At 58.2% G+C, this 12,882-nt stretch overlaps 1 protein-coding gene across 9 annotated transcripts in view; it reads left to right on the forward strand.

Moving 5' to 3' along the window:
* CAMTA1 (calmodulin binding transcription activator 1) overlaps positions 1 to 12,882 on the forward strand; it is an 897,244-nt gene that overhangs the window by 818,973 nt on the left and 65,389 nt on the right. The gene's annotated exons all lie outside the window — the stretch shown is intronic.

A 12,882-nucleotide genomic window follows, 5' to 3' on the forward strand; every position in this document is an offset into this window, starting at 1 on the left:
TGAGTGGCCAGACAAGCCCCTGAGCTGCTGAGAGGCCCCTCTCCAGACAGACCTGGGGCAGCAGGGTCCAGGCATTCTTTGCTGCTCCACCCCCAGCCCCAGGGCAGCTTCTAGAAGCAGAGGGAGCTCCTGGAGGCCATCACCAAGCCCTGAGCCTCTCAGAGGCAACAGCAATGGGCGAGGCTGGGGGAAGGCAGCCCAGGTTGGGCTTCTTTCTGATTCCAAGGCCTGGACTTCAAGGCTGTGTGTTGAGTGCCTCTGCCTTTTAGGGACCGTGAGCCACACCTTCTCATGGAAGCCCTCCCCGACCCAGCTGAAGGCGGAGGGCCAGGGAGCCCCCAGAGGCTCCAAGGCAGGAGGCAGGATGTGATGGCCAAGGATGCTTCTCTGAGAGCAGCTGGCCTGCTGCACGGGGGTGCCGAGCGCTGGCTGCTCCCCCTAGGGCACCAGAGGCTCTGCAGAGAAAAGTTGCAGAGGCTGCCCTTCCAGGCCCGGGCATGCCCAGGGGAAGCCCCAGAGTTGGCCTGGGGGGCTGAGCTGATGGTCTGCTCTGGGCACCGAGACAGGATGGAGGGATGGCTTACACCCGCCCTTAGTATCAGGGCAGCCACAGAGGTGCCCGTCTGTGGGGTACCGTGCTAGAGACTTGCCGGCCCAAGGTGTTGGGTCTCAGCTAAGCTGACCCAGGCCCTCTGTGGGGGTCAGTTCCTTAAGCTCCCATCCACAGTGGCCCTTTGCCTTCTCCCCTCTCAGACCTCCCCTTGCTGCTGGTCGCTGGAGGCTCTCTGGGCTTGGGCACATGCCTTAGGCAGCTTTCCTGGGCCACCCAGTGTGTAAATCTCCGCCTCATCCCAGCCCCAGCCCCAGCAGTGACAGGGTGTCTGGCAGCCGCCCTGGCCACTGAACCCTCTGAGCTGTTCCCAGAGGTGGTTTTGGATCAGCAGGCGTCTGCACCCTGGCAGTGGCTGCCTGGGAGCGCCAGGCTGGCCTTGGCAGCCACCCTGGCCGAGGCTGAAGCCAGCCGGCGCTGTGACGATGACCTGCAGGATGTAACAGAGAAGGGCAGGGTGACCAGGGGCTCCCGTTCAGGAAATCCGGTTTCAGTTTTGCAGAACAAATGGGAAAGGGAACAGGGAACTCTGCAGAGCCCTGGCTCTCCCTCAGTGACCAGGTCACTTCACCAGCGTGCACTGCAGGATGCAGGGACCAGTCAGTGTCGGACCTGCCTGGAAGATGGAGCCCTTCAGAAAGCCAAGTCTAGCCAGGCAGTGCCTTGCCTCGGAGCACAGGAATCATCAGCCGTCGCCCCCCGCCACCCCACCCCCGGAAGCCCAGAGGGCAGGCTGTACCAGGAGGCTGCCGGCAGGAGAGGATGCTGTGATAGAGATCGTGGTGAAGGGAAGCCACCTTCACTGCTTCATGACAAGCACGCCCCTGAGTCCTCGGCCAAGCAGGACACCTGCTCCCGAGCAGCCCCCTCTGCCGGGACTTGGAGCTCTGAGCTCCATAGGCCTCCAGTTGAAATAAGCATCCTCCCAGCCCCTGGCAGAATACACAGGAGAGATGACAGGAGTTGGGGAAGGGACAAGGCAGGGCCACCCCCCTACAGAGAGCAGATGGGGGCCCCGAAGGACCCCATGAATCTCTTTCCCTTTGGGCTTGGCCAGGCATCCTTTCAATAGTGGGAGGGGAAGGGGGGCCAGGGCAGAGGAACCGTGAGATGCCCACCCTGCCAGGGTGGAAGAGTAAAACTACCGTCTCCTTGTTCTTTTCCATCCCCCCCTCCCCGCCCCCCAAAATGAGTACAAGTGACTTATCTACCCAAGGATCATTTTCCCGGCATTTCACCAGCCTGATACATAATAACGGTGGGGGGGGGGGGGAGGGGAGCAGAACCGCAGCCTCAGCGCCAGGGTCATAATCCTCCCAGTGCAAAGGGGACAGCTGGGACAGCCCAGAGGGTGGAGGTCCCCCGGGCTCTGGCCAACCCTGTGGCCTGGCAGTGAAGAAGTGTGTCGAAGACGATGATGCAGCGACCAGGCTGTCAGAAGCCTTCCTCCCCTCTCCCCTCTCCTCCCGTTCCGCGGCTCCTTCCCTCTGCCCCTCCCGCCCCCAAGGTTACCGGGCAAATTCTCAATTAGAACCGCGGGGACGGAGAGGTGCGCGCGCTGCGGCCAGGGGGAGGGTGGCGGTGGAACGGGATGGGGCGAGGGGACAGCAGCGCCGAGCGAACTGGGGCGCGGCGGCCGGGCGGCGCGCGTGCACACACAGGCGCACACACAGACACACACGCGCGCATGCACACGCGCGCACACGCACGCTTGCACGCCCGGCGCAGCTGCAATGCAGGGGCCCTGCGCGGAGCGCTGGGCAGGTTGCGCCCGCGCCCGCCCCTCGGACTGCGGCACGGCTCAGCCCTCCCCAGCCCAGGGGAGAGAACGGGGACATGCCGCCAGGGCTGCGCGCTCTGGCGCCGGCGGCCGCCTCCCGCTGCGCGCGCTCCTGGTCCACACCACTCCACCCGCGTCCGTCGCCCTGCTTGCCATCCTGGGGGCGCTCTTTGCTCCTCCCTCCATCCCAGAGGGGGAGAAATGTTTGGGAAGAGATTTCAGCTTTCATTTGTTTAAAAACGTGGATTTGTTTGCCAGACTAAAGGCTGGGTGGGGCACGCGGAATCGAATCCGCGCGCGCAGCAGCAGCCGCGGTGGCGCAGCCTTTGTCCTGGGCGCAGCCTTTGTCTGAGCAGCCTGGTCGGGCGGGAGGCGATCGTCCCCAGGGAGGGTCATGGGCGCAGGGGCCCCGTGTCCCCAAAATCTCAGTTGGACACAGCCATCCAGGCGGAGACAAGCATGGAAACGGGGGAGGAGGGAGAACAGGGAAGAGGGGGCGCTGGCGTCGGCATCTACCCGCTCCAGGCCGACTTAGGGGGGAGCACAGTCCTCTGGGTCTCGGGAGCTGCAGCGCTTCTCCCAAACTTAGGGGACTTGCCCACCCTCCCCAGCCCCTGCACTGTGACCTCTAGAGGACACAGGCCCTACAGGCTGGCAGATTGCGGGCCACAGTACCTGTTTGTCTTATGAAGGATTGAATGCATGAGCGAATAAGTGCCCACAGGACACATCAAGAGAGCTTCATCCAGCCCAGTGTTCAAGAAGGCTTCCAGGAGGAAGTGACTCTTCCACTGAGACCTCCAGCCTGAGCAGGCATCAGTCAGGCTGAGACGGATGGGAAGGAGGAGTATCCCAGGCAGAGGGAGCGGCAAGGGCCCCAGGCTGGGGAACAGCCGCTTCCTTCAGCCAAGGGGCTCTGGGAACTACCAGCTTCACCGTTTCTTCCCCCAGAGGTCCAGATTCAGAACAGATTTCCCCAGGCCTCTCGCATCAGGACCGCAGAGTGGTCCGGGGTGGGTCAGCTGTGCCTTTGGGGCGCAACGGGACCTCTTCCAGGCGAGAGGTAGTCAAGCAGCCAGTTTACCCCGGGACCATTTTCTGAGGGCCTCTGGGAAATGTCCCTTCTGCCCGCCGGGGGTCCTGTGGACACAAACAGCCAGGGCTGTGCTGAGCGAGGGGAGGCTGTGCTGTGTGTTCAGACGGCCTCTCCTGGGCCTGTGTTTGCAGAAAGAATCAACCCAGGCCACCTGACCCTGCGGCTCTGGAGCGAGGGGGTGGGGCGCCCATCTGGCCAAGGGCACTAGGACACCTTTAAGAGATCCCTGTCCCTGGAAGAAAGGCGAGTGGAACTTCTGGGGGCCTGGTTCCTTCCGTTGTAACCAGCTGATGCTCCCCAAGGCCTCGGCCCACCCCTACCCAGCTGGGCCCCTCTCCAAACCGGACTAAGCCGCTTATTCTTAGACTCTATTTTCAACTGCCTCTCGGGCGGCTGAGCCTCCTGCCTGAGTGAGAGGATTGGTGCGATGCACGATGCAGGGATGCAGCTTCCTTGGGCTCAGCCAGTCAGCCACCTGCGCAGGTCTCCTGCCACCCTCGGGTGGGGGAGGGACCGTGTAATCTCAGGCAGAGGGAGGGGGCTGGAACTCACATCTCACCGTCCAGGTGCCTGCTTCGGCATATGAAGCCTTGGGGCAGGGCGGACACCCCCCCCCACCCCCACCCCCACCCCCCACCCCCCCCGCAGCCTCCCCTCCAGCTCACTGGGGCCAGAGGAGGGTATCTGGCAAGCCAGCCTCTGGGGCAGCCTGGCTCCGGGTTAGAGGTGTGGGAAGGTGGGAGCCTTGCCCCCTGTAAGGAGGTGGAGAGAAGGAAAAGCAAGATTTGGCCTCCTGGTTTGGCCTTCTGTGATCAAGGCTTCTGTGCTAATAGATGGAAGATGTGTAGGTGGGATGGTCCCCAGCTCTGTCCCCTCCCCCCCCCCCCAGCTGCCTGTCCCTGGCATGTGGCCATGCTTCTGCCAGCCTCCCCCCCCCACACACACACCCGGCTGGTTTCTAATAGCAGCCTCCAACCACCAGGAGTGGAAGACCACACACTGAGCCAGAGGCCAAGGGTGCAACCCAGGGGCAGCAGGAGGGGCCATTCCAGCTGTGAGAATGGCCCCTGGGAAGCTTCTGGACGTTTCCTCCCTCCAGTGAGGACACGCCAGGGCTTTCAGATGAGTGTACCTTGCTGGCCCCTCCTGGCCTGGCTCCCTCCATCCTGCAGATCCCCCAGCCCGCTGGCCAGTCCCCCTGCTCTGGGCCCGTGATGAACTGTCCACATGGGAGAACATCGACAGAGCCAGACAGTAATGAATTTTAAATGCCACTGTTTTACTGAAACAAATACAGTTTGTTTCGTGGGGTAGAATACAAAATTCAGGAGAGTTTTTTAGAGCAGACATAGAGCATCAGTGAATGGTCTTGACTTTGGAGGGTGCCTTGAACCACAGGCAAAGTCAGTGCCCCGAGGGCCCATACCCTCCTGCCTCTGGGAGCACTTTGAAGAAGTTTCAGAAGCTTGGACGCAGGGGTCTTCTCTGTAAGTAAGAAGGGGCACTGCGAAGAATCTTCTGGCATTCACCTAGAGTGGGGTCTAGGGCACACTCCAGTGTGTTAACTCATGGGTGTCTGGGTATTTCTTTACATAGCGGGGACCTAAGAGATAAGTCGGTAGTGGCAGGAACTGGTTTGAGCCAGTCTTACACTCGGGACGTGAAGCTGAGCGGCAGGAAGGGACTCTGGTCTGAGCTGCAGCTACCCAGTCAAGGCCTCGCTCCAAAGCACAGGCTCCCTCTTCACAGTCAGTGTCTCTGTGGGGTCCACATCCTTACAGATGGGGGTGGGTGTCCTTAGCCCTCCTTAGGCAGAAACCAAGGGGCCTGGTGCTCAGATGTCTCCCGGAGGCGTGATCTCCTGCTGCTTGCGGCTGGGGCCACACCAAATGGATCTGGGTGGCAGGGATGGGTCACCCTGGGGCTGGGCCTCACCCGCCTCCTTGCATCAGAGACAAATTGTGCCCTGCAGAGAAACAGCAAGCCCCGCATCTGCGGAGGCCGAGGACACAGCCCCTGGGTCCTCATCCTGGCTACTGGGGCAGGTAGCAAAGTAAAAACCAGTGGGCGAAGACCCAGAGCTCTGGCAGACGTGGCCACTCCCGCGGGGGCAGCTTTTGGCCGCCGGGGGGCAGGTGGCTCATCCTGCGGTGCGAAGGTGGGAGGCTCAGCCCCTCCCATGGTCAATATCAACCAAGTTATCCTTGACTGTTGCATGAGTTTCCTGGCAGTTCTAGAGGCTGGAAGTTCTAGAGGCCCTGGTGCTGGCAGGGCCATGCTCTCTCTGAAGGCTCTAAGGGAGAATCCTCTTGCCTCTTCCAGCTTCCAGGGGCCACTGGCAACCCTTTGTGCTCCCTGGCTGGTGGCAACATAACTCCAGCCTCTGCCTCCGTCATCACATGGCATCTTCCTTCTCTGTGTGTCTCTGTGTCTCTGTTTTCTCTTCTTACGAGGACACGGGTCCTTGGATTAGGGCCCCACCCAATCCAATGAATTCATCTTAAACTAGTTACATCTGTAATTAACTAATTACCAAGATCCTATTTCCAAATAAGGTCACGTTCCAAGGCAGAGGGAGAAGAGAGAGGCCCCAGAGAGCGCAGGCTACGTGAACGTTGACAGAACATTCCAGAAGGAGGAGCTGGTGATGGAGACTGAGAAGGAACAGTGGGGGTAGTCGGAGGGACACAGAAGAGGGTGGGGTCTCAGAGCCTAGGGCCAGGGGGCTTCACAAGGGGAGGAGGTGGTCCCTGGGGTCCGAGGGGCTGGAAATCATCCAGTGGATTAAAGACCCGGCAGGCCCTGGGATGCTATCTCCAGGCCACTCCCTTCTCCCTCTGCCCACTCTCCATGAGGGCTTAGCCCCACCCAGGACCCTCTTTACCGTCTGTAAAGGTGCACTGATACGTCCACCTTTGTGCCTCTTCTCAGATCCAGAACCTTCCATCTAGCTGCCCCAGGACGTCGCTGCTCCGGTTTTCTTGGGCAAGTCAACGTGTCCCAAATGTTACTCACAATTGTTCTCTTGTTGCCACGCGCCCCCTCCCGATCCTATACCTCCTACAGCCTCGGCAGAAAGTCCACCCCAGAAAACCCAGAGTCATTCCTGAGGCCCCCTGCTCACGCCCAGCCCCCCAAACCCATCACCATCCTAGTGGCCTTCTCTCCATCCCCTCTGCCACCACCTTGACTCGGCCGCAAATGTCCTTGCACATCCTACTCCTGCTCCTGGCCTCTACTCTTGCCTCCTTCCACGAGGGTCGTCCCTTCTTGCATCACCAGGCACTGCTCTGACTCCAGGGGACCTTCGCTCTCGTGGACTTTACATTCTAGAGGCGGGAGAAAGATAACAAACACATCACAGAGGAAATATCGGGGCACTTACCACGGGCAGCCTGGTAGAGGGGGCCAGGGTGGCTGCTTGAGGTCGGCGGCCGGCGGAGGCCTCTCTGGAGAGGCGCGATGTCAGAAAGGACGCACACGCGAAGATCCTGGGAAGGACGTTCCAGGCCGAGGGAATCACAGAACACAGTTCCCTGCGAGACACGGAGCCTGGTGTGTAGGGGCCGCACGGTGAGCAGGCTAAGGGGAGGTGCAGCGGAACGAGAAGGGGCCGGGCCTCCGGGGGCCCCTCAGCCAGGGCAGGGGGCTGGGACTTGATCCTGAGGACAGCGGGAGGGTTATAAGCCAGTGAGGTGACACGCTCCGCCCCCGCCCTGGCTGCTGTCTGGAACATAAACTGTGTCTCTACTCACAGGGCAACCACCCCGGGCGCTCTTGCATCAGTGCGGGCAGGAGATGAGAGCGGCTCCGACAAGGCCGGTGATGATGAATCCCAAGAGACACAGTTTGGGGGCTCCTTGGGAGTAGAGTCAGGGGCCCTGCTGATGATTTGAACACGGAGGATAAGCAAGAGTAGGATGGGTAGTGCCTAGATTTGGGGCCTAAACAATGGTGGGGGACGGAACCATTTCCTGAGATGAAGGACTTTGAAGAAGGTGGGAGAGAGGGAATCTCGAGTGGGTTTTGTTCATATTCTGGTTCACAGCCTATTAGAGTTGCCAAGGGTACAGTTGGGTTTGAAAGTCTGCAGGCCAAGGAGGGGCCCAGAAAGGAGATAAAATTTAGATGTCATCAGCTCAGCAATGGAATTTAAAGCCATGGGTCTAGAGGCAGTTGCTCCATGAAAGAGGGTGGATAAAGGAGCGGAGAGGGCACAGGGTCAAGCATGGGCTCCCCCAGTATTTAAATGTCAAGCTGAAAAGTTGCTGGCAAAGGAGAAGAAGCATCCAGCGAGAGGAGGAAGATGGAGAGGATGTGACCGCCGGGAGGCCAGGAGAAGACGGTGTTTCAAGAAGAAGGATGTGGCAGCCGTGTTAATACCAGGAGAAGGGGAGCAGAGCGTCCCAGGCAGAGGAAACCGCGTGTAGGAAGACCCCACGGCAGCAGGGAGCTCCGTGAATTTAAAGAACCCAGAGAAGTGGCTGAAAACTCTGGTAGCCTGTCTCTGAGCTTACATCCCTGACTCTCCCCAGGCTGGGACAGGAAAGACCTGGCCCAGGAGATCTTGTGCCTCTACCCCTCCTCGTGCAGCCAGAGAAAAAGCCCCGGGCCCTGCCTTTCCTGCCTTGCCCTCTGCTGTTGGCCCAGAAAACCATCCCACAGGTGTGCGGGCCCCAGGCTCAGGGAGACGTCTATCCACATCTGCTCTGAGTCCCAGGGACAAACTCCCTCCCAGTTGCTCCCCACTGGGGTGCAGGGACTGGTGCCAAGTCCCAAAGCAGGAACAAACTGTGACTCACCGCCAAACGGTGTGTGGATGTCAGACCCAGTGGAGACGGCTCTCAGACCCGGACCACTGGTTGTGGCCGGAATGCGGGAATCCTGCAGATGGGCCCGACGGCTGCCCGGCAGTCGTGCTCCCTCCTTAATCAGTTACATCGGACTCCCATTATTCCCCCACGTCATTTAGACGCGGGTCAGCTGTGCTTCAGGGGGCATGGCTTCGAAGAAAGGCCTCTTGGCAGAGCTGGGATCCCAGAAAGACCAGCAGGCCTGGGGAGACGGCCAGTTCAGGCCAGCGATTTGCAGGCTTCCTTAGCCCTTCCTAAGATTCGGCCCCAGAATGCACCTCCCTGGAAAATAATGGAGATGCTGATCTGTTGATCCAGCAGTGGGAGCAATGGTCCTGAGACGGGGAGACCCAGGACATCGCCCGTGAGCAAGGAGAAGGGGCCATGGGTGGAGCAGGGGCTGGTGTGGCCTCCAGAAGGAAGTGGGGTGCTGGAGGTCCTGGAGCTGGATGAGAGGAGATCCCCACCTCCCCATACCAATGATCCAGATCCCAGCCTCTGGGTGGGGCGAGCACAAGCCCTCTCCTTTTAAAAACTCCCCCAAATACACGTGTTTCTGATCCTTTCCAAGCAGCCCAGCGACTGACCTTGTCTCCCGGCCTCTGTGACAATGAGACATTCACAAGAGCCTGATAGGCTGAAGACCAGCTCCCTCCACTGCTGACATGTTCCACTTGTGAACTTAAAGTCCTTTGCTTGAGGAAAAAATAAGTGACAGGCAGGTATGTGTCAGACGTTCCATACTTAATTATGGGAGACATTTTTAAAAATCCGTGGCAGAGTGGAAATAATTGATACATCAGAAACAGACTTAGAATCTTCGAGAATTAGAACTTGGAAGAAATGGTTGTCGCATTGTCCAACCTCCTCATCCCTCTGGAAGGAATCTGGGCCCCCAGAAGAGCGGCCACTTGCCCCAAAGCACTGCCGAATCAGGACAGAAGCCCTCCCGACTCAAGATCAGCGTGTGCCCTGCACCCTCCACCCACTTCCCCTTCTCCACCCCACAGCCAGACTCACAGACTCCGGAAGCCGGGACACAGGGCAGGTGAGAAACCAGCTGGCCGAGGCCCTGGGCCAGTCCCGACATCAGCAGATGGAGAGGTCCCCCGAGTGTCCTTTCTCCTGCCCAGGTCCGAGATGGGCCCTCACCCCATTTGGTGGCACCCACTTTTAGAAGAGCTGCTGACGCCTTGGGTCACCTCAACGACACCAAAGCTGCATCCCTTGGTCTTGAGACACGAGGGAGAGCTGGCAGACCTGTTGGCACAGAGCTGTCCACCCAGGGGTTACAGCAGCTGACATCTATGTGCCACCACCTGCCAGGCCCTCTCCACGAAGCGTTTACGCATATCGATTCACTCAAACTTCCCAACTACCTACGAGGTCCCCCATCCTACAGATGAGGACGCAGACACACAGTGAGCAGGTGATGCCGAGAGGATCATACATAGTGGTCTGACCCCATCCACCGGCTCCCGACCTCCACACAACGAGAGCCTCCCTCTGCGCCTGTTCTCCCTACTACAGTTACGCTGCATCCGATGGGGGCCTCCAGAGCTGGTTATAACATCCTTCATCCCTGCTTCTCCCTTCCCCACAACCCTCTTCCCCCAAGCCAAGCAGTTTGCAAAGTAGGGCTTTTAAAACCCCCCAGGGCTTCCTCCTCCCATCTTCCGGGGTCCTCTACCATTTTTCTATCTCAGGCCTTTAGCATCACACACCCGGGCTTGGAGCCTCCCCGTTGGCCTTCCTGCCGCCACGTTCTTTCCCTCCCCATCCATGCTGTGTATCCCTGATGCTTTTGGAAAGGATTGACAGGAACCCGCTGTGTGCCAGGCGCTGTGCAAGGTGCGGTCCCCTGGGAGAGACAGGCCCCAAGATTGGTGATTGTAACCCAGTGCAGCGCGATGACTTAGAAATGGAGGCGGGGCTGCCAGCGGCACCTGTTGGGAGGGGCGTGGTCATCTGGGAAGGTCAGGATGAACTCTGACTCTGCAGCACGGAATCCAAGACCCTTTCTAAGCTGCCCTCAGCCTGTCTTTCTCGGCTTATCTTCAGCCCTCACCTCCTCTCCCCCTGCACAAGGCTCTCCCCTCCTCTCCACCAAAATACCTGATTTCCCCAAACATACTGTAATGTTTCTCACCTCGAGGCCTTCACACGTGCCGTTCCCTCTGGTCTCTCAGGTTATTTTTCCTGTGGCTGCTCTAGAGAACTCCTGCTCTGCTGAAAATTTCTACTGTAAGGCCCTTCCCCTCTAAAAGCTGACTTCCCCCCTCATCCCACTGCTGCCCACACAGGATGCCTTCTTTTTATTTGGCTTTTCCGTTACACTTTGTAAATTCCTCCCTTAGCAATTCTCTCTTTGTAATCTTTTATTCCCTAACTGGTACCGGAGCCCCCAGTAGGTGCCAGGCCCTGGGCCAGTGCTGAGATTAGAACAAAGGAATGAATGAAAAAGAGCAGATGAGGTTCCTGTGCTCACCAAGCTTACCATCTAGCAGAGGAAAAATCAGACCTGAACACCAAACCTTTGCACAAATAAGTGTGTGGGGAGCTTGTGATGGAGGGTTAAGAGGAGGTCTGGGAGGGATTTCTTGAAGAAGTGGCCCCTGAGCTGAGATCTGAGGGAGGAGCAGAAGTTAACTCCATGGAGAGGGGAGGGAACAGCATGGGGAACAGCGTGCACGGACAGCCCTGTGGTGGGAGGAGCCTCATGGATATAAGGGAGCATGTGAAGGCTGGGGAGGTGGAGAGGGGCTGGGGATCAGACCAGACAGGTTAGAGGGGTACCCAAGCACCAGCCAGGCTGAGGAGTGCTGGCTTTATACCCAAGGAGAGGGAAGCCATGGAAGGTTTGAGAGGCATGGACGCGACCAAGTTTGCATTTCAAGAAGTGCTCTTGGCTGCTGCGTGGAGGATGGATTGAAGGAGAGCCAGAGCTGGCGAGGGTAGACCAGTGAATCCTCCAGGCTAGAGATGATGCTGGACTTGGCGGTTCTGGGAAAAGGGGACCATCAAGAGAGATTCAGGAGGTAGCATCAGTAAGACTTGTAGATGGGTTAGGTACGGGCGCTCCGTGTCGTGCACCCTGGAGGAGGACTGGTCACGAGTTGGGCTAGTTTGAAGGGCCTTTGGGACATCCATGGGAAAAGTCAACAACAGCAAGTGAGTGGACTTAGGCTCCAGAGCTCAGAGAAGCTGCATGTGGGCAGGAGAGAGACATCTGTGACATGACTGCATGGAGGTGGCATGGGAAGAAATGGGTCAACGGGTGTGGATGAAATTGGCAAAGGTGAGAATATAGCTGAGTTCTGAGGCCAAGGACTTCTGTCTTAGTTATAATCATGTCCTAAGAGGCCAGGAACACAGTAGGTGCTCAATAAATATTTCTTCAAGGGATAGATGGACGGACGGATGGATGGACGGATGGATGGACAGACAGTGGTGTCTTTGTGACACTGCTGACTGACTCCAGCTTTAGGCTACAGGATCCCTGATGTCAGAAGCAGCTGGGGAGGGTGTCCAGAACTGACCAGGCACCATCAACCCCTTTCTGGTTTCCCTGTCACTGGACAAGCCTCAGGCAAATAACCCAAGGCAAGAATGCAGAAGCTTGACCTCTATTAAAAATGTGCCCTTGAGGCTGCCTTCAGAGCTTTTAAGGGGCAGAGAATTCACTACTCAGCTCCCTGGATTTGGAAAAGGAAGAGAAAAAGCAAGTCTCCTCCCTGAGCTGCTCAGACCCATCTCCCCTCTGGACCAGGTCCTTGGCAAGTCCCTGCATGGTGTGTCACCATCCTGGGGTCTGGAGGAGGGTGTCATCTGACCCTCTGTGATTCCCTCATTGTCTGACCCAGCCCTACCTTAGCCTGGTGAGTGAACGAATGAGTGAATGAATGAGTTGATAGGTGGGTAGCTGAGTCAGGAGCCATGAAAACCTGCCTATCCACACCCATCTCCGTGGAATTCACTGCACCAAAGTGCTCTGGTATGACAGTGACAGCCATTCCAGCCAGGACCCATGCCAACTGCTTCATGTTCCTGACCCTCAGCCAGGTCATAAGCCACAATGGAAGAAACAGCTTTGGTAGAAGGCAGCCTGTACACCTGCCCATCAGTAACTGGTACCTACTGAGTTCCAGGCACCTGAGGGGCACTCTCCTGGGCTCAGGGCTTTCTGGGTCAACTGGGCATGCCCCTGCCTCCAGGAGTGTATGGCCCAGGACATGAGGCAAGCCGGACAGCACAGTTGGTGTGATGAGTGCCCCATAGGGGCAGGTTCCGAGTATTAGGGGAGCACATGAGAGGGGCAGGGAGTCCCTCTGTGCTCCCATCAGGAAGGGGATGCACTTGACAGGCGTTAACTCTGTATGAAAACTATGTTTGTTCAGAGGAATGCTCTCCATATGTAGAAAGAATGTGCAAACAGTCAGCCAACTCACAATCCATGCACGGTTTCCATCATTCATGGAAAGGACTCATAGAGGCCATGAAAGCCGTTACACTCCCAGTTACAGTTTATTACATCAAAGGGATC

The sequence above is a fragment of the Phocoena sinus genome, chromosome 1 (assembly GCF_008692025.1).
Source record: "Phocoena sinus isolate mPhoSin1 chromosome 1, mPhoSin1.pri, whole genome shotgun sequence".
NCBI lineage: Eukaryota > Metazoa > Chordata > Mammalia > Artiodactyla > Phocoenidae > Phocoena > Phocoena sinus.